Source organism: Aquarana catesbeiana, linkage group LG01 (assembly GCF_042186555.1).
Source record: "Aquarana catesbeiana isolate 2022-GZ linkage group LG01, ASM4218655v1, whole genome shotgun sequence".
NCBI classification, from domain to species: domain Eukaryota; kingdom Metazoa; phylum Chordata; class Amphibia; order Anura; family Ranidae; genus Aquarana; species Aquarana catesbeiana.
Genome location: NC_133324.1, coordinates 642,405,680 through 642,425,170, shown reverse-complemented (window position 1 = coordinate 642,425,170; position 19,491 = coordinate 642,405,680). Strand labels below are relative to the sequence as shown.

Sequence of the window (19,491 nt, the reverse complement as noted above, 5' to 3'; positions counted from 1 at the left end):
TCACACTTCTCATGGTGTGCACACAGGAGGAGAGGGATGCGAGAAGAAGGAGGAGATCGTCTCTCTCCTCTCTCATACGTGCGAGGGAGGGGGGAGGGGGAAATATCAGTGCAGGCTCTGAGCTATATGAGAAAGATGCTCTCAGATCAGAGTCCTGCTAAGGAGGCACTGATAGGTGACACTGATGGGCACTGATAGGCGGCATTGATGAGCACTGATAGGTGGCACTAATAGGTGGCGCTGCTGGGCACTGATAGGCGGGACACTGATGGATACTGATTAGGAGGCACTGAAAAGCAGCACTGATGGGCACTGATAGGTGGCCTTATTGAGCACTGATTGGTGGCAATGATGGGCACTGATGAGTGGCACTGATTGGCATCACTGATGGGCACTGATGGGGCTGCACTGATAATCAGGGCACTGATGAGCAGTGTCCTGATTCTCAGTGAAAACAATGCACTGACAATCTCGCCAGTTAACGGCCCTCTTTTCCTCACACAGACACAACGTGGGAGGAAAGGACTGCCGATAACCAGCAAGTTTGTTTACATGTGATCAGCTGATCACATGGTAAAGGGCTGCTGTGATTGGCCCTTTACCATGATCTGTAATGAGCTGTGTCTGAAGAATACAGCAGTCACAGAGGGTGCTGTACATGTGCCCCAGGGGGTTCATGGACACCCTCCCAGAACTGGTAGCCCGGGGCGGGGAGGGGGGTCAGGGGGGCCCTCCATGGTTTCTTGCACTGGGGCCTGAAGTTTCTAATTATGCCTCTGGGTCAGGTATTAAATACCAGGGAGATCACATAATTGTTGTCTCCTTACTATGAGATTAGCCTGCAAGTCTAGTGTGTTGACCTAGGATTTTGAGGGGAACTGTTTTAAAAATGAACATAAATTAAAATGAAAAATTAACAACAAAACCCAATACACTTGACTGCAGACCAGGCAATTAACAATTTCCAATAATGTTTATTGAGTTTAACAGGTAGAAAATACAATATACATTCCGCAAATATTGAAAAATAGAAACATATCACGGCCAACATGGCCTGCGAAATTTTACAGAAAGAAAATATCAACTCCACTAGCTCAGCATAAAGTGAACCTTGGTTGGTTAATTGTTTACTTCTAACTCTGCCTAATTTCACTTTCATACAAAGTTAGGCATTATATAGAATATCATAATTTGGAGTTATGGCGGTTTAGCTATATATATAAGTTGTCCCTAGAATTGTCTCTACATTACTTATGTACTTGTCAGAGAGAAGGTGATAGGCAAGAGTCCCACCAGCCACCCCCTTTGGGATCACGCTGTGGGTGGAAGGACCCCAACCACTTCCCTCCGCACCATATGACCATAAGGCCACTTACCACACACTGATCTTTCATATAGGTCTAGGATGACAACAATGGAAAGGAAGACCTGAGTAGAAGAGGAAGGGAGGTGAGAGAAGAAGAGAGAAAAGGAAAAAGTGAAAAAGAAAGAGAGAAGGGGGGGAAGGGAGTGCACCCCTGTAGATCTCTATTAAGCTCTACTAACAACTCATAAACCTTCAGACAGATATGTCAACTACGGTTCTCAGATCTTATCAAAGGCTGGCTGTTTATCCAATAAAATCGCTGAGAGGCATTCATTAATCATGATCCACGACAACTTCGCTTTCACCAAGTCGAAGGGGATCAAGGGCGTTCTCCACGATCTAGCTACTGCAATCCTAGACGCCGTGAAAATAAAAGATATGAGATTTTTGTGTGCCCAGGCACTCCCACCACTTGGCCTCTCAACAGCGCCTGTTGTGGTGATTTAGTTAGATTCAATTGGGTGAGTGAGTAGATAAAGTTATAAATGCGTATCCAAAATCGCCTGACTTTAGAGCATGTCCACCATGTATGATATATTGTACCTTCTTTACCACAACCCCTGAAACATAGTGGGGAGGTGCCTGGGACGTATGTCGCTACTCTCGCTGGTACCATGTACCACCGTAATAGGACTTTATAATTCACCTCTATTAGTGAGGTATTAATATATGATTTTGAGGCAGATTGTGCAATTTTAATCCATGTATCCATTTCCATCGTTACCTCTATATCCTGTTCCTACTTGTGCATATAAAACCATTTTTCCGTCTTTGAGGTCAAGATACTATATATTTTTGAAATGTGACCAGTATGCTTATTGAAGAACCTGCACAGGTATTCCATTGGGGTGGACTTTGTGATATCAATTGTGCGCTGTAAAGTCTTCAAATAGTGCACTATTTGAAGGTAATTGTAGAATTCTGTATTGGGTCATTGATATTTCTCTATTATGGTTTGTTTCGATAAGATACCTTTGTGGTCACACATATCGGCAATACGTGTCAGACCCTTGTTGGTCCACCATGCAAACACTTGAGGATCAAGACCCGGGGTGAAATCTGGGTTACCCGTCAACGGGGCTAGGGGAGAATGGTTGGAACGGAAAGCAAAAGGCTTCTGCAATCTGTCCCATAAACTTAATGAAAAAGATAATGTAGGGCACATTATAGTTGGTCTGTCTCTCATACGTAGCCACAAATCCATGATCAATTTTTAATTCTGCACTTTTACAGTTTAAGTTTTTTTTTTCTTTGATGCAACATTTTGAAACATCTGTGAGGGTTAGGTTTTAATGCAAGAAAAAAACACCCTATAATAACCCATATACACACACATATGTGCTTTTTCCAAATGATAATGATGTCTAAAGTATGATGATCTTTGGTTAATAAACTTTGTTCTCCGTCATTGGTGATTTTTATGGCCCTATATTCACCTCTCCTATTATACCAATCACATACAGTGGGGAAAGAAAGTATTCAGAGCCCCTTAAATTTTTCACTCTTTGTTATATTGCAGCCATTTGCGAATATCATTTAAGTTCATTTTTTTTCCTCATTAATGTACACACAGCACCCCATGTTGACAGAAAAACACAGAGTTGTTGACATTTTTGCAGATTTATTAAAAAAGAAAAACTGAAATATCACATGGTCCTAAGTATTCAAACCCTTTGCTGTGACACTCGTATATTTAACTCAGGTGCTGTCCATTTCTTCTGATCATCCTTGAGATGGTTCTACACCTTCATTTGAGTCCAGCTGTGCTTGATTATACTGATTCGACTTGAATAGGAAAGCCACACACCTGTCTATATAAGACCTTACAGCTCACAGTGCATGTCAGAGCAAATGAGAATCCTGAGGTCAAAGGAACTGCCTGAAGAGCTGAGAGACAGAATTGTGGCAAGGCACAGATCTGGCCAAGGTTACAAAAAAATTTCTGCTGCACTTAAGGCTCCCAAGAGCACAGTGGCCTTCATAATCCTTAAATGGAAGACATTTGGGACAACCAGAACCCTTCCTAGAGCTGGCCGTTCGGCCAAACTGAGCTATCGGGGGAGAAGAGCCTTGGTGAGAGATGTAAAGAAGAACCCAAAGATCACTGTGGCTGAGCTCCAGAGATGCAGTCGGAAGATGGGAGAAAGTTGTAGAAAGTCAACCTTCACTGCAGCCCTCCACCAGTCGGGGCTTTATGGCAGAGTGGCCCGACGGAAGCCTCTCCTCAGTGCAAGACACATGAAAGCCCGCATGGAATTTGCTAAAAAACACCTGAAGGACTCCAAAATGGTGAGAAATAAGATTCTCTGGTCTGATGAGACCAAGATAGAACTTTTTGGCCTTAATTCTAAGCGGTATGTGTGTAGAAAACCAGGCACTGCTCATCACCTGTCCAATACAGTCCCAACAGTGAAGCATGGTGGTGGCAACATCATGCTGTGGGGGTGTTTTTCAGCTGCAGTGACAGGACGACTGGTTGCAATTGAAGGAAAGATGAATGCGGCCAAGTACAGGGATATCCTGGAAGAAAACCTTCTCCAGAGTGCTCAGGACCTCAGACTGGGTCGAAGGTTTACCTTCCAACAAGACAATGACCCTAAGCACACAGCTAAAATAACGAAGGAGTGGCTTCACAACAACTCCGTCACTGTTCTTGAATGGCCCTGCCAGAGCCCTAACTTAAACCCAATTGAGCATCTCTGGAGAGACCTAAAAATGGCTGTCCACCAACGTTTACCATCCAACCTGACAGAACTGGAGAGGATCTGCAAGGAGTAATGGCAGAGGAGCCCCAAATCCAGGTGTGAAAAACTTGTTGCATCTTTCCCAAAAAGACTCATGGCTGTATTAGATCAAAAGGGTGCTTCTACTAAATACTGAGCAAAGGGTCTGAATATTTAGGACCATGTGATATTTCAGTTTTTCTTTTTTAATAAATCTGCAAAAATGTCAACAATTCTGTGTTTTTCTGTCAATATGGGGTGCTATGTGTACATTAATGAGGAAAAAAATGAACTTTAATGATTTTAGCAAATGGCTGCAATATAACAAAGAGTGAAAAATTTAAGGGGGTCTGAATACTTTCCGTCCCCAGTGTATTTCAGGACTTGTGCATATATGAACACAGAACAAGATAAAAGAAGGTAAATTAAAGTTTAGATTTTTTAAATAAAAATATTTTATAAACTCCTAGTGGAGTTCCAAGAAATTCTTCGAGGGGAGTACGCTGGCCAAAAAGTTACAGTTTTGTATTTGAGGTTCTTTTGGGAGACAATCAGTGTGGGAGATGTAGATTGCATTTCAGCTTCCTGAAACTATTGTGACTATTATTGAATGTGACAAAAATATCCTTCCTCTACCCGTCAAGCTGAACTCTCACCCAATACCAGAACATCTGCATTGAAGACAACAGAGCAACTGGCTGTCAACCCAAGCCAAACCAGAACCACCTCATTAGGATGGTGATAAACTTTTTTGGGTAAATGCCTTTGCCACTTCACACTTTCCTAAGCCACCCTGCTCTGATGTGTCAGACTTTGCCATATACATTCTGGATACTGAATTATTATATGCATTTCTGAACATCAGTTACACTGTGACTAAGTGGTGCTCACTTTACCTAGGCACATGCATTTTTTGTGGTATAGATTGGAAATAACATTGGAGCAAATGCCTTTGCTGTATTATAGTTGATGTGATATGACATACTTGGATATTTGTAACCTATTGTATAATTATGCTTATATGTATATTTAAAATTATTATTATTATTGTATAATTATGCTTACTCTGTATATTTAAAATTATTTTACTAGCAGGTTGATACATTGTGGATGGGTTTAAGCACCCAAAAATCTTTTATTGTTGGTTGCAAAATAGTGTAATAGAGGTTTGCTAATAACACGTGTTTCCAGAATCAAATGTTCTTCCTTTGTTCAGCCTGCAGGCTGAATCATAGAAAATCTAGTCATGTGTATCTAGGTTTAGAGAGTACATTGCCCAGAGTATATATGTAAAAACACCAACCAATCTTTATATAAAGCATTATTTTGCTTTTACTGCATACAGGTAATGACATCAACTTAGGACTAAGCTACAAAGTGAGTAATACAGAAAACAAGAAGAGGATTCCTTTGGTTAATCCGAGATGACACAATGAACCTAAGCAAGAGCAAGCTTAGGAATGTTACTTTTAAGAAGCAAAAACTTAGTATGCTTTGTGGCACTATACCATGGGCCAATACAACAATGATTTTCTCTGTCAGTCATTTTACTTTAGGCTATGGTTAACCTTCATACTTTGTAAAAAATCTCTAGAATTGTGCCCTGAGGGGTTCAGACTTTTACCTGAAATATTTATTTTTTTCTCTAAAATACTAAAGTTTTGGCAGTGGTGAAATAACTAGCAGCTAGACAGATTTAATAGGTGGATATTAAGTTGCTATACTATATTATAAAACTATATATTATAAAACTGAAGACCTAATACTATACAAGCATGGTATTATATAATATTAGAAATATATGAATATATCTGACAAACAGGGAATCTTAGCTTGTTTGAACAGCCAAAAACAGCCAAAAATTGCAAGATACAACTATATACTTTGGCTTTGACCAAGTCTACACTACTACCAATTAGATACTGCTGACACCTTTTTCGTCTATAACCCCTATCTTGTTTTGCTCTATTTCTTTAGAACATAAAAGTTGAAATTCGCACCTTGGTATGATTAAGCAAAAAAAAAAAAATCTTAAAGAGGAAGTAAACTTCCACCTTTAAAGCGGAGTTCCACCCAAAAGTGGAACTTCCACTTTAATCACTCCCCATCCCCTGACATGCCACATTTGGCATGTCATTTTTTGGGGCTGGAGTGTGTACCCTCTTTTTAGTGGGACTTCCTGTCCCACTTCCTTCTTCCTGTTCTCGGCTGCCTAGGCGACTCCTCCTCTCGCCTTAGGCGGTCCCTCCCTGCCAACGATCTTCTGGTACACAACACAGGTCCCAGAAGATCAGCTGGCCAATAGCAGAGCGCAGCGCAACTCACACATGCGCAGAGCGTGCCTGGCCGTGAAGCCATAAGCTGTCACAGCCGGGTACCCACAGTGGCTATGGTGGTGCGGGCGGAGAGGAGGGGGAGAGGAGCTAGGCTCTGGGCGGCTGCTTTGCTGGACTGTGGGGCAGGGGAGTGTCGGTTTATTAAAAGTCAGCTGCTATGCTTTTTGCAGCTGCTGACTTTTAATAAACTAAAATATGGGTGTAACTCTGCTTTCAGTTTTACCCTTAGGTAAGCCTATATTAAGGCTTACCTATAGGTAGTGTAAATATCTCCAAAACGTACGATGTTTAGGAGATATTTACTGTCCTAGCAGCCAGTTACACCGCTGGTGCATGCGCTCTGAAGGAACATCCGCCTGTGCTGTTTCTTCAGAGCAGTGTGCCGTGACTGACGTCATCGTGGCTCTGGCCAGCCACAAAGCTGGAGCTGCGAATCTGCAAGGAAAAACGGTTATATATGGATGCCGTCTCCAGTGATGACATCTCATTGCTGGAAGGCTTAGTTTTGAGGTAAGTTTCACATAATGTGCTAGTATGCAATGCATACTAGCACATTATGCCTTTGCCTTGCAGGTAAGCCAAAAAAAAAGTGCAGCAATTTACAACCGCTTTAAAGAATCTGTGTGATGAACTTATCATTCTTAGGAACTGAATAACAACAACATACAATCAACTAAACAGAAAATATGATAATAAAGCCAATACTTGTTCTATTTAAAATCTAGGTTTGAAGAAGCAATACAGGGGTCCTCTAGATCTAAAGACTATGTAAAATTAGTCATGTAGACAGTTATATTAATAAGGAAAACTCAAGCTACTTTCAGTATACAGCTTTGTAATCTCCTGGACAAAAGTCGTTACCAAATCTACATATATTAGAATTTTATTATCAAACGGTGAAATATTAGGAAATAGTACAATATAAATAATTAAACCTGAAATGCCCAGCCATGTTGAAACAGCAGCAAAACACCATAACACAGAATATAGGTGATGAAAGAAAATTTTCCAAGGTATACCATAAACAGGATCCAACAAAAAAAATACTTATAATAGGTCATAAGTTGTGTGTCACGATTTCACTGCAGCCATTGTCGTCGAACATCAAATTCCAAAGTAACCAACTTTATGTTTTTTATTTCAGGTACTTATATAGTGCTGTCAATTCATGCAGCGCTATACATATATTTTATATTGTACAGTCACATAACCAATAATGATTTTAGATCATAAACATTCAAGTGGTATAGGATTCATCCAAGATGATGGCCCTTGAAACCAATATATAGAAGTACCCATCACATTAACAAAGACCTCAGATACTTGAATTAAAAAAAAAAAAAACAACACATTCAGTGTGACACAGTTAATACAATATTCATCACCAGGAAAGTATATATAGAGATAAATGCTGTGCACAATGGTAACAAAGCCACCAGCCATTCGCACTGCAGAAGCACATGTAGTGTGAAGCAGTTCATATGCGGTTTGCCTGAGAAAATGTAAGCACACAAACAGAAAATTATTTAGTGAACTCTAGAACAGCATACTCAAAGAAGTGCTGGGAACTTTCAGACTTGAAAGTATAGTTAGATGAAGGAAAACTCAATAGCACTGGCGTGACGACTCCCACACAGCAAGTTTTCCTTATATGTGGACCCAACAGTAACTGAAACCATAGAAATACAGAAAGGTGCGCCAGGCCAAAATCAGATTAAAGAGTCCAATATAATTTTTATTGTTGGTAAAAAAGTCATATAAAACCATCCAATGCATTTAATGGGCAACACCACTCCCCCTTAATTAGTGATCAACACAGGATAAAACTTACATGGACTAAAAAAAAAAAACAGGTACTCCAGTCATGGAGTAACAAACCGACCACAGTTACTGAGCAGCAAAGGAGCCTCCATTGCGATTCAGCAACTGCTTTCAAGTTGTTACTCCATTAGGAGAGTTCAATATTGGTTCCAATATAGATCTATAAAGTCATTGTTTTCCCTTAGTCCTTCCAAGTTTTATCATATATTGAGCCCAGATGAAAGGGGAAAAGTCATTGAAATCATTCTTTTTTTGCTGCTGTGTCAACTGTGTATCCAAAGGCACTATTTGTTAAAACAGTCTATTATTATAACCATTTATTGCAAACAACCAGCTGTTTCTGGTTTGATTCTATCATCATTGCAGTATATGGGGAACCATGGCTGGAAAAGGGCTTGGGACCAACCAGACAGTATAACCATACAGGTTAGGATGAGATGATTGCTCTTTGAAATGAATAGTTTATTATCAAACTATATTATTGAGCTGCACTTTTTCTGTACAAAAATCACTTCTGCATGTGCAGTTGGCCCAGGGGCAAAAAGAATAATTTTCAAGGTCCTGTTCACTATTCCAAACGAATGTTTAGACTTTCTTATTTCTAGTATTTGTGATGGATGTGAGACAAACAGATACCTTCTCTTTTATAAAGACCCTGTTGTGCTGAACAATCGTATTGGAAATATGCCTGACTATGCCATGTTTCCATGATATAGTAAAGGGGTGGACACACAAAATACAAAATATATACAACATAAAAAATAAAAGTCAAATACTAAAGAAAATATTGGCTGCATTTCGATTGCAAGGAAAGATGGCCACACAATGTAATTGCAAAATCTTCTTTAGATTTACCAGAAAAACCTGAGTAGATTTAAATGAATTTGATTGTTAAAGTAGGCCCTTGATGAATTTATTTGCACAGTAATTGTAAGGTGTTGACAACTTAGTTTGGTGACTTGAGTACTTTCGGTAGCTATTATTTGAAAACACCAGTTTACTTTTCATTTGGATTGAAGTTTTTTTTTTTATTTGACTATCTGCTGCTTTTCTTAAAGTACTATTATTTTCTTGGTGGATAAATTGAGCTGATCCCATCACTTGGTTGCTTGAGCATTATGAAAGTCACTTACACTTATACACTTGAAGCGCTCCTTTTCATTTTTTTATCAGGATTTTCCATTATAACTCATTGTTCTGAAGTTATTTCACTAATAAAATAAAACATGCCAAATCCCACTGTTATTGAAAAACAGGTAACAAGTGCTATGTGCTACAAGTGACTTACTCCTCCAATATAAACAGTAAGTTCAATTCACTAAGCTATAAAATGGTGCTTATTTTCAAGCATGTAATTGTTATTCCTAACACTCATTGTAGAAAATAATAATTGTTATGTCAAATAGTGATCACTTTAGCTTAGTGTACTGAACCTATTTAACCATGCTTGCTAATAGAGTTAAGCTGTACAGTATATTGATTTATTGAGTCAAGAATAACACATGGTAAGTACCTGGATAAACTTAATGTATCCAGAATTTTTTTCTAATGAAACCAATAGATATATTGTCATATTACTTACAGTTTAAAAATCATATGGATTTCAGTAGTGAAAATGTCTTTACAATTTGTTTATAAATATAGGCAGGCTGCTTGCTTATTACATACTTTTCCTATGTAAACTGTATAACAAAATCTATGCAGCCTGTTCATAGGCTTTGCACCATCCATGTTTTTAGATGTTTAATGCTCTTGTGTTAACTTATATTTAGGAACAATAAGTTCTTCAAAAGAAATCCACAGTCGTTTCTAGAAAATGAACAGCTCCATTAAGTTTCCGCTTTTTATCCCATACAATGTACCTATTGTTAAAGCTGAATATCTAAAAACAGATTTTAAATTACTTAATTATATACTTTCAGATTTGTCTTTGGGGCTTTAATATTCTGACAGCAAAATTTAGTTTTGTGGCATTTTGGAACATGTTTTGGAAGCTTATTGTCTATTCAAAAGTCTATTGACAGATATTGAAAAAAGTAAGCTTTTATAATAACATCTATATTTTATTGTCATTTCACTTTTCAAAATGAGTAAACCATTATACTCTAACAATATTCCTAACTTGTGAACCTTTATTGTTCTAGGTCATGCACCTCCTTTTTACAAAAGAAAATATGAGAATATTCAGGTTTCTGCCTCAAATCAACCTATTGATAAGGTGAGGATATAAACATATAGGAGAATCTATACTTGGATTAGCGGAATGTTAGAGGCTAATAAATAGTTATCATAGAATTTTGAGTTTATGTATAATAATGTTGTATTGCACCCATATTATACATTTTTTTTTCATATGCAATCTTAGGTACGTTATGAAAACAAGAAGCATAAAGATAATCATGGCTGCTATACGGGGGGGGGGGGGGGGCAGCCAATACTCATGTAGAATGCCCAGGCGTACCGAGGGGACCGGGCATCCCAAGGGGCCTGGGCATCCCAAGCAGTGTTGCAAACAGTTTGCAAAAACCAGGTACTTTGCTTTCAAGTGGGCAAAGAATTGGGCTCTCATGTCTACGTTTGGTGGAACTGCCCTGTCATACGCACCTTCTGGTCTGAAGTTTTTAGTATACTATCGACCATCTTCGATACTCCCCTGACACTTGATTCGACTGTGGCGCTCCTGAATCTCAAATCCTAGGAATTGACCCGCTGTCAGTTTAAACTTTTACTTTTCATTACCACAGCAGCACAATGTGGAAGGGGAGTACACATACTCATTTGCATATCTCCTTCCCCCCCCTCTTCACTCTCCGCCCCACCCACTCCCCGTCTCCCTTCACTCCCCTTCCACATTGTGTACACCCCATCTCCATGGTTACCTACGCGCCCAATCATTATACATAGTCCCGCCCTCCTCTCAATTACCTCTCCACCCCTCCCATTGCCTATGGTATAAATTCCTACACTGAATATGGCCACCAGCATAGCCTGATGAAGGAGCACGCATGCTCCGAACGCGAAGCACCACCCGCCTCACCCCGCTCCCGGAAGTGAAGACGCAGGTCAGCACGGTGCTCCACGGAGGATCCATGACCGACATCCTGGCCGCCCGGAGGCTCTGAGGACCCTCGGCACCACCGGAACAGCTACCAGGACCCAGGTCACAGGACTCACATCCCAGGAACCCCCCCACTGGCCCGTGACACCCACATCCCCTGAGAGCACGCGGATGAAACTACTTTACATGCTGTTTTTTAGCAACTCAAATGTGAGTGTTTTTATCTATTGTAATAAATATTTTTAACATACATGCTGCACTTAGAGGGCGCTGTCCTTCTTTCTTTTTTATTGGTCAGCTCAGGTGACAGTCATGGGCCCCAGGACCAAGAAGGACCGTACACTGATCACCTGGATCAGGGCTGTACTGAGGGCGTAGGAGGGATAGAAGGACTACAGAGGGAGGACACTGCGAGAGAGGACTGAAATAGCAGGGAGATGAGACTGGAGGAGGATGACATGGGATGGAGGAGGACATGGAATGGAGGAGGACATGCAATGGGGAAGAAAAGACTAGAAGAGAGGTGTGGGATGAGGAAGATGAGTCTGGAGATGGAGAATATGGGATGGAGAAGATGGGACTGGAGGAGGAAGAGGACATGGGATGGAGGAGAAGGAGGAAATGGGATTGGGGAAAAAGACTGGAAGAGGAGAACATGGGATGGGAGAGATAAGACTGGAAGAGGACATGGGATAGGGGAGATGAAACTGGAAGATGAGGACATGGGATAGCTGGTTGGCGGTCCTTGGGGAATGTTGGTGGCCAGGCCAGGGGGGGGGGTTGTCAGGCCTCAAGCCTTATAAGGAGTCCCAAAACAAAATTTCTGGTTGCTGCCCTGAAGATAATAATAATACTCCATGGTTTGTGATCACACATGTTAGCAAAGGTCCACATGTGTGTGCAGGCATGCGATGTAAATGTACTCTTTCAGTTTATCCCTGCCCTTGTTTATTTTAATAAATAAGCCTCACAACCTTTTTTATCAGCCACAAAAGTAAGATAAGAGTTCATCAATTCCCTTTATTCTGAGATGAAATTCCTTATTACTGACTGTTTTAATTTAGCAGATATGGGATTATGTGATTAAAATATATACAGATTGTTGCTTCAATTCACTTAGGCTCTAAAGAATGTAAGGAAATTGTATTTTGTTAACAAATTACAGAATATACGAATTAATGAATAAATATGGCACTTTATAACCGAATAGTGCATTTAGGATCTTTTATTATATGAAAATAATTTATTTATTTCAATATTGATATGAAATGTGAAAAAGAAATAAAATCCACATTTACATTTGATAAGTAATATTGTTCCAATAGAAAGAAACAACCAGACTCAAAAAAGTTTTTTTGCATGTCAAAAGCCTTTATTCACAAAAATATACTATTATAGTTTCCTTACTTCTTTACATTAAAGGAAAAGTGCAGTATATTTAACACTACAACTATTATGCTGGCAGAGTCACTAACTTTTAAACAAGAACCCAGTCATTAGTCATCAGTTACATTTTGACAGTGAGTCATTGGCTTCTAGTATAAGTAATTCAGCTCTACACAAGAGAGAAGGTATCACCCCTTGCCTGACCCACCCTGGCCAAGTGTCCTGGGCACATCTGTGTCTCCTGGGTTTCCAGGACCAACAGGATGTCAGGATGAGGAGCAGCAGGAGATCAGTGAACGTCTGTTCATTGATCTTCCCTGGGAACACTCAGCTCTGAGAACGTCTGGATTGATAGCTGTCAATCACTGGTCACTCTGAGTGGTGAAGAAGCTGATGGACCACGGTTGTGGGTGGGTTCATCTGGACCTGTGCACGCGGGAGTATCCTTCACACGGAGCATGCTCATCAATGCCTTGGACCAGGCAGAGACTTTTGTCATGTGAAAATTCTAACATTAAGGCAGTCCCCTAACTTAGAGATGAACCCTCACTGTGTGCAGTAATTAAAGTGGTTGTAAAGGCAGAAGGTTTTTTATCTTAATGCATTCCAGCAGCTGCACTCCCTAATACTTACCTGAGCCTCATTTTCCTCCAGCGATGTCTACGAGTGCCTCGGACATCCGTGATTCTCCCTCCCAATTTGCTGAGACACAGCAGCGGCACCATTGGCCCCCGCTGTTGTCAAAGTCTGTTAGCCAATCAGGAGAGAGGGGGGCTGAACCAAGGCACTCTGTCTGAATGAACACACAGAGCTGTAGCTCGGCTTTGGTGCCCTCATAGCAAGCTGCTTGCTGTGAGGGCACTCCACAGGAGGTAGGCGCCAGGAGAGCCAAAGAGAAGGAGGATCCAGGCTGCTCTGTGCAAAACCACAGGGCAGGTAAGTATAACATGTTTGTTATTTTTATAGAAAAAAAAAGATGAGACTTTACAATCACTTTAAAGTACAGAGTTTCTCTTAAAAGTGCTGTCCCATGTCATTACATACTGTAACTTTGTATGTTGCATTAGGAGCGACATGCTGAGCCTGCGCCCATTCCACCAGTCCATTATACCTCCGTTACTTCACTCCCAGTAACATAATGGGGTCATGCCGAGCACTTAGTGTGGACCTCATGCATGCTCTCACTCAAAGATCTCTATAATGTGGATTTGGATCTGGTTTCTGTTGGGTACCAAATGCTAGGAAGGAAGACAGACAACAACCCACTTGCTACTGAAGAACCTGCCTCTCTTACAGGTACCATGCCTAACAACTGGTTGCTTGTAGTTTGTACCTTACTTAGTAACCCGTAACAACAACTTTCATCTTCTTGACTTGCTGAGTTAACCTTTTGTAGTGATATTACTTCTCATAGTGCATTTACAGATTCAAGTTCTTTTGATGTGCCAGTACCCATATGCTCCCCTTTGAATAACACCAGACCAGGCTCATAACGGTTAATTTAATATTACTAAACAAGTTGCCTCACACGGTTTAATATGAAGAACGTTCTTACCCTAATCCTAACTAGAGTAGTGTGATGGCCCAGGCTTACCCTGCAGGGTTGCCAACCTACCGCAGCATTTTTTACTGACAAAACATGGAAAATTTACTGGCGGAGCACATTTTTTACTGGCAACCTGAGAAATTGCATTACTCCAATCAAAAACTAACACAGTGAATATTTGAACAGTATAAACATGATATGGAAACACTGACAATGCCTACTACAAAGTCATTTGCTTGATTTACACTTAAAAAGTCAACACAGCATGAAATGATTAGCCCCCGATATTTACTGGTAGTTGTAAAAAAATCGCAGATTTTTACAAACTGTCAGTAAATTTACTGGTGGTTGGCAACCCTGTTACCCTGGTGAGGTGAGAGTCCACAATAGCATTCTCCATGGCTGGATGTCTTTCGAAAACCACAATTACACTCTCAGGTAATGCTGGAACTCACCAGACCCATTGGAAACCTGAAACTCCTGGACCTCTGTTGTCTCCCTTTATATAGCACAGGTGGCCTGGTTAAGACCAAAAGCCCAGTAACTAAGCTAGAAACATTTAACCCTTTCCCCAGCCTGGGCAAACTGCTGGCTATACTATAAACAGTTCAACCTGCCTACACAGTCAGAGTGCAGAGGTGACATTAGAGGCCTAATAGATCTCTGATGTCTTCCTAAAGAGAACCTGTCACCTGCACTATATGATTCCCTTATGGGGTTGTCAGCCACCTTGTGATAGAAATAAAATTAAGAAAAAAAGAAAAAAAAAGTTTACATTTTATTTATTTTTTATTAAAATAAATTAAAAAACACTCCAAAATGACTAGATCTTAAATAAGGAAGGGGAAAACATAATAGGAGGGCAAGGGAAAGGGGAAGAAAGGAGATGTCTACTCTATGTAGGACATGGGTAAGAAAGGAGATCTCTACTCTATCATGCATACATTCTCACTGAATCTTTTACACACATCAAGGCCTCTTGTCCAGTCTTAAGACCCACCCTTTAATGGGTCTCAACAAATCATGTCCTTGATCCTTTGTGGAAGATATCTTAAACCAAAGGTCACAAAAGTTCATTCCTGTCCCAGGCTTTAGAGTTGAGTTTCTTTTGAGCAGATGATCACAAAGGATGTCCATCCAATTTATCCCCCTTCAGGGATCATGCTGACCAGGTATGGGGGTAGTGAATAGTCTCAGGAGTCCTACTGGTCAGATGATAATGACCTCATGTATTCATCTAGTCTGCTTTGATGTTGACCCTAATATAGAGCCTTTGCATTTTGGAGAAGTCATATTTTCAAATTGAATTTGTGTGCGTACAAAAATGACGATCATATGTGTCATTCAAAGTGTGACAGAGCTGAAAAATAGCCTGGACTGGAAAAGGGTGAAATTGTTCAGACTTGAGGTGGTTAAATACATAGAGGCACGTTCACTTTGTAAAGTGAATGCTAGTGGATACTCTACTAATACTAATAAACAATCATGTATTTGCAAAAATGTCCTAAACTCATGATAAGACACTCCTGCACTGTGCTACAGTATCTTCGGAGATTTTCCATTTTCCAGGATCTTTGCTGGAAAGCCAGTGACACCACCCTCACCTGGGCACTGCTTGCAGAAGCCAGGGTGAAAGGTGAGGAAGTGAGAGTCTAAAAGATAAACAGAATTTCTCTTTCCTTGCAAGGTTCCCTTTAAACATTGTTTTTATCTTTCAATAATTTTTATTGCAGAGTTTCAAACATCATGTACAAACATATGCAATATAAAAAATAAATGTCAACAAGAGAATGCACCCTCTGAAGTGATAAATGGCCTTATTGTAAAACCAGAATACATGTAAGACAATAAAGTCAGGTCTAACATGCAGGCTCTATCCATTATAGCAACCTTATGTCTAGGGCAGTAAGGCCCGCAGTATCAGCAGCCTGTTACAAAACTTCAGGAAATGGGAAAAGTAGTGTTAATAATAAAGTTGGAGATAAGCAGACAGATTGGGGTAGGGCATTCCATAGGATTGGAGAGGCTTTGGAAAAGTCCTGGAGGCGAGCATGGGAGGAGGTGACACGGGAGCTAGAGAGCAGGAGGTCTTGAGAGGAACGAAGAGAACGAGTAGGTTGGTATTTAGAGACTAGGCTAGTGATGTAGCTGGTGGCGAAATTGTGGATGCCTTTGTACGTAGTTGTTAGAATTTTGAATTTAATTCTTTGGCCGAGCGGAACCAGTGGAGGGATTGACAGAGAGGAGTGGCAGACACAGAGCGATTGGTAAGGTGGATGAGTCTGGCAGCGGCATTCATGATGGATTGAAGAGGTGATAGACTATGTAGAGGTAAGCCAACGAGAAGGGAGTTGCCTTATTGGAGGCGAGAGATGACCAGCGAATGAATTAAGAGCTTTGTTGTGTCATTGGTTAGAAAAGGGCGTATTTTGGAGATGTTGTGGAGGTTGAGGCGGCAGGATTTGGACAGTGATTGGATGTGTTGCTTGAAGGAGAGTTTAGAGTCTAGGACTACACCTAGAACCTTGGCATGTGGGGATGGGCTTATAGTTGTGCTATCGATTTTGACAGAGAGAACAGGGGAAGGGGCATATGGGGAGGAAAAATTATAAATTCAGTTTTGGATAGATTGAGTTTGAGGAAGTGGTGTGACATCCAGACTGATATATCTGATAGTAAATTAGTGATACGTGAGGAGACAGAGGGAGTGGGCTGAGGGGTAGAGAAATAGATTTGGGTGTCGTCAGCGTAGAGGTGGTATTGGAAGCCACGGGAGGCTATCAGTTGACCCAGGGAGGCGGTGTAGATTAAAAATAGGAGAGGTCCAAGAACAGAACCCCGGGGGACCCCAACAGAGAAAGGAAAAGGAGAGGAGGAAGTAGACTTGTAAGAAATGCTAAAGGTGCGGTTTGATAAGTAGGAAGAGAACCAGCGAAGTGTACAGTCACGGAGACCAAAGGCGTGTAGTTTTTTGAGGAGGGGGTGGTCAACCGTATCAAAGGCAGCAGAGAGGTCCAGGAGTAGGAGTACAGAATAGTGTCGATTGATTTTGGCCGTTAGTAGATCGTTTGTTAGTTTTAGGAGAGCAGTTCCTGTGGAGTGTTGAGGACAAAATCCAGGCTGAAGGGGATCAAGAAGGTTATTATCAGCAAGGTGGATGCTCAGTCGGTTGTAGACCAGATGTTCGCGGAGTTTGGATAAGAAGGGGAGCAAGGAGATGGGGCATAGGTTGTTAAGATTGGATGGGTCCAGTGAGGGCTTTTTAAGTATGGGTCTGACAAGTGCATGTTTTAGAGAGTTGGGGAAGATGCCAGAAGAGAGGGAGAGATTGAAGATGTGGGTTAGAGAGTGTAGCACAGGGCCAGAGGGTGAACGTAGCATTTGTGAGGGAACAGGATCCAGAGGGCAGGTGGTAAGGTGGACATTAGCAAGTAGTTTAGCAACTTCCTCTGTAGTGGTGGGGTTGAAAGAGGGAAGTAATGCTTGTGCCTGTGGGCATGAAGTGTAAAGTGTGAAGGGTATCGGAACAGTAGAGATCTCAGCGCGAATTGTATCAATCTTCTGTTTGAAGTGATTGGCAATCTCCTGGGCAGTGAGTGAGTTGGCGGGTGGAGGCGGTGGAGGACGAAGTAGAGAGTTGAAGGTGGAGAAGAGTTGACGGGGATGGGATGATAAGTTGCTAATGAGAGTGGTAAAATAGGTCTGCTTGGCAGAGAGGAGGCTGGAATTGTATTTTTGGAGGGCAGATTTATATTGGTTGAAATCTCTCTGAGACTTGGTCTTGCACCGCAGGTGCTCAAGAGCACGACTACGTTTTTTCAGACTTCTAGTATCATCTGTTTGCCAAGGTTGAAGGGGTCGGGGCTTGATTCTGTGTGTAGTGAGGGAGTCCAGTGAGTTCAGTGAGGCTAGAAGTGAAGCGTTTTAGACAGAAGTGGCTAGGTTGGTGCAGGATAGGGGTGAGATTTTGTCGTAGAGGTTGTCGATAGCAGAGTAGAGAAGAGAAGGGTTGAGATGACGTAGGTTTCTGCAGGTAACTTTAAGGCGGTTGGAGGGAGCGGAGGTGAAGGAAAGGGAGAGAGTGAAGCTAATAAGGTGGTGATCAGAGAGAGGCAATGGATAGTTAGAGAGGTTGCATGGAGTGCAAAGGTGAGAGAAAATGAGGTCAAGGATATTGCCTTTGAAGTGAGTAGGAGCATGTATCCACTGTTTCAGGTCAAAGGAGGAGGTTAGGCTGAGAAATTTGGAAGGGGCAGGAGTGTTAGTATTAATAGGGATGTTGAAGTCCTCGAGAATGATTGTGGGGATTTCAGAGGAAAGAAAGTAGGGTAGCCAGGCAGGGAAGTCATCAAGAAAGGTTGATACTGGTCCAGGGGGCCTGTAGATCATGGCTATCCTTAGAGAAATTGAAGTGAAAAGACGAATACAGTGTGCTTTGAAAGAGGAGAGTGACAGAGAGGGAGGTGGCTGAAGTACCTGAAAGGTGCTATTTGGGGCTAGAAGGATTCCGACACCTCCCCCCCTTACGTCCACTGGATCTGGGGGAGTGAGTCCAGAGAAGACCACCATGGGATAGGGCAGCAGAAGACGCAGTGTCAGATTCGTGGAGCCAGGTTTCGGTAATGGCGAGTAGGTTAAATGAGTTGGCGATAAAGAGGTCATGGAGAGAGGCAAGTTTGTTGCAGACAGAGCGGGAGTTTCAAAGGGCACAAGAGAATGGGAGTGTGTTCTTGGGAAGAATAGAAATGGGAACTAAATTGTGTTGATTGCGGCTGCTGCCAGAGGGTGCAGGGTGATGAGTGCATGGGGTACAGTTAAATGATTGAGGCCCAGGGTTTGGGGATATATCTCCAGAGGTTAAGAGAAGCAAGAGGGTGAGGGAGGTAATATGGGAGTGGGATTTATATGAAGGGACATGGCCCAGGGTCTTGGAGATTTTTAGTGTGTGTGGATTTAGAATTAGCAGGAGTTGGTGGGTGCAGTTATAAGGAGAGGACAGAAGTAAGGGTGATATATATATACTGTGGGGGGGAGAAGAGGGTCGAAGGAGAGATAGTTTTAGGATAGAGGACAGAGCTGTCAAAAGGAGTGGTAGAGAATGCATGTTACAAGGAGAAAGAACTAAAGGAGTAAACAAGGTCACCTGATGCCTGTGTGGTGTTTTTCAAAGTGTTTATTTTGTGTCCCTTCGCTTTGTGCATTTGCTGAAGTGCAGAGTCAGAAGTGCTTCCACTTATAGAAATCGCCACTTTGAG

General features: G+C 41.5%; 1 protein-coding gene across 1 annotated transcript in view; it reads right to left on the bottom strand.

The window, feature by feature from the left end:
* LOC141109805 (melanopsin-B-like) overlaps window positions 1-19,491 on the bottom strand; it is a 283,394-nt gene that overhangs the window by 147,828 nt on the left and 116,075 nt on the right. The window lies entirely within an intron of this gene.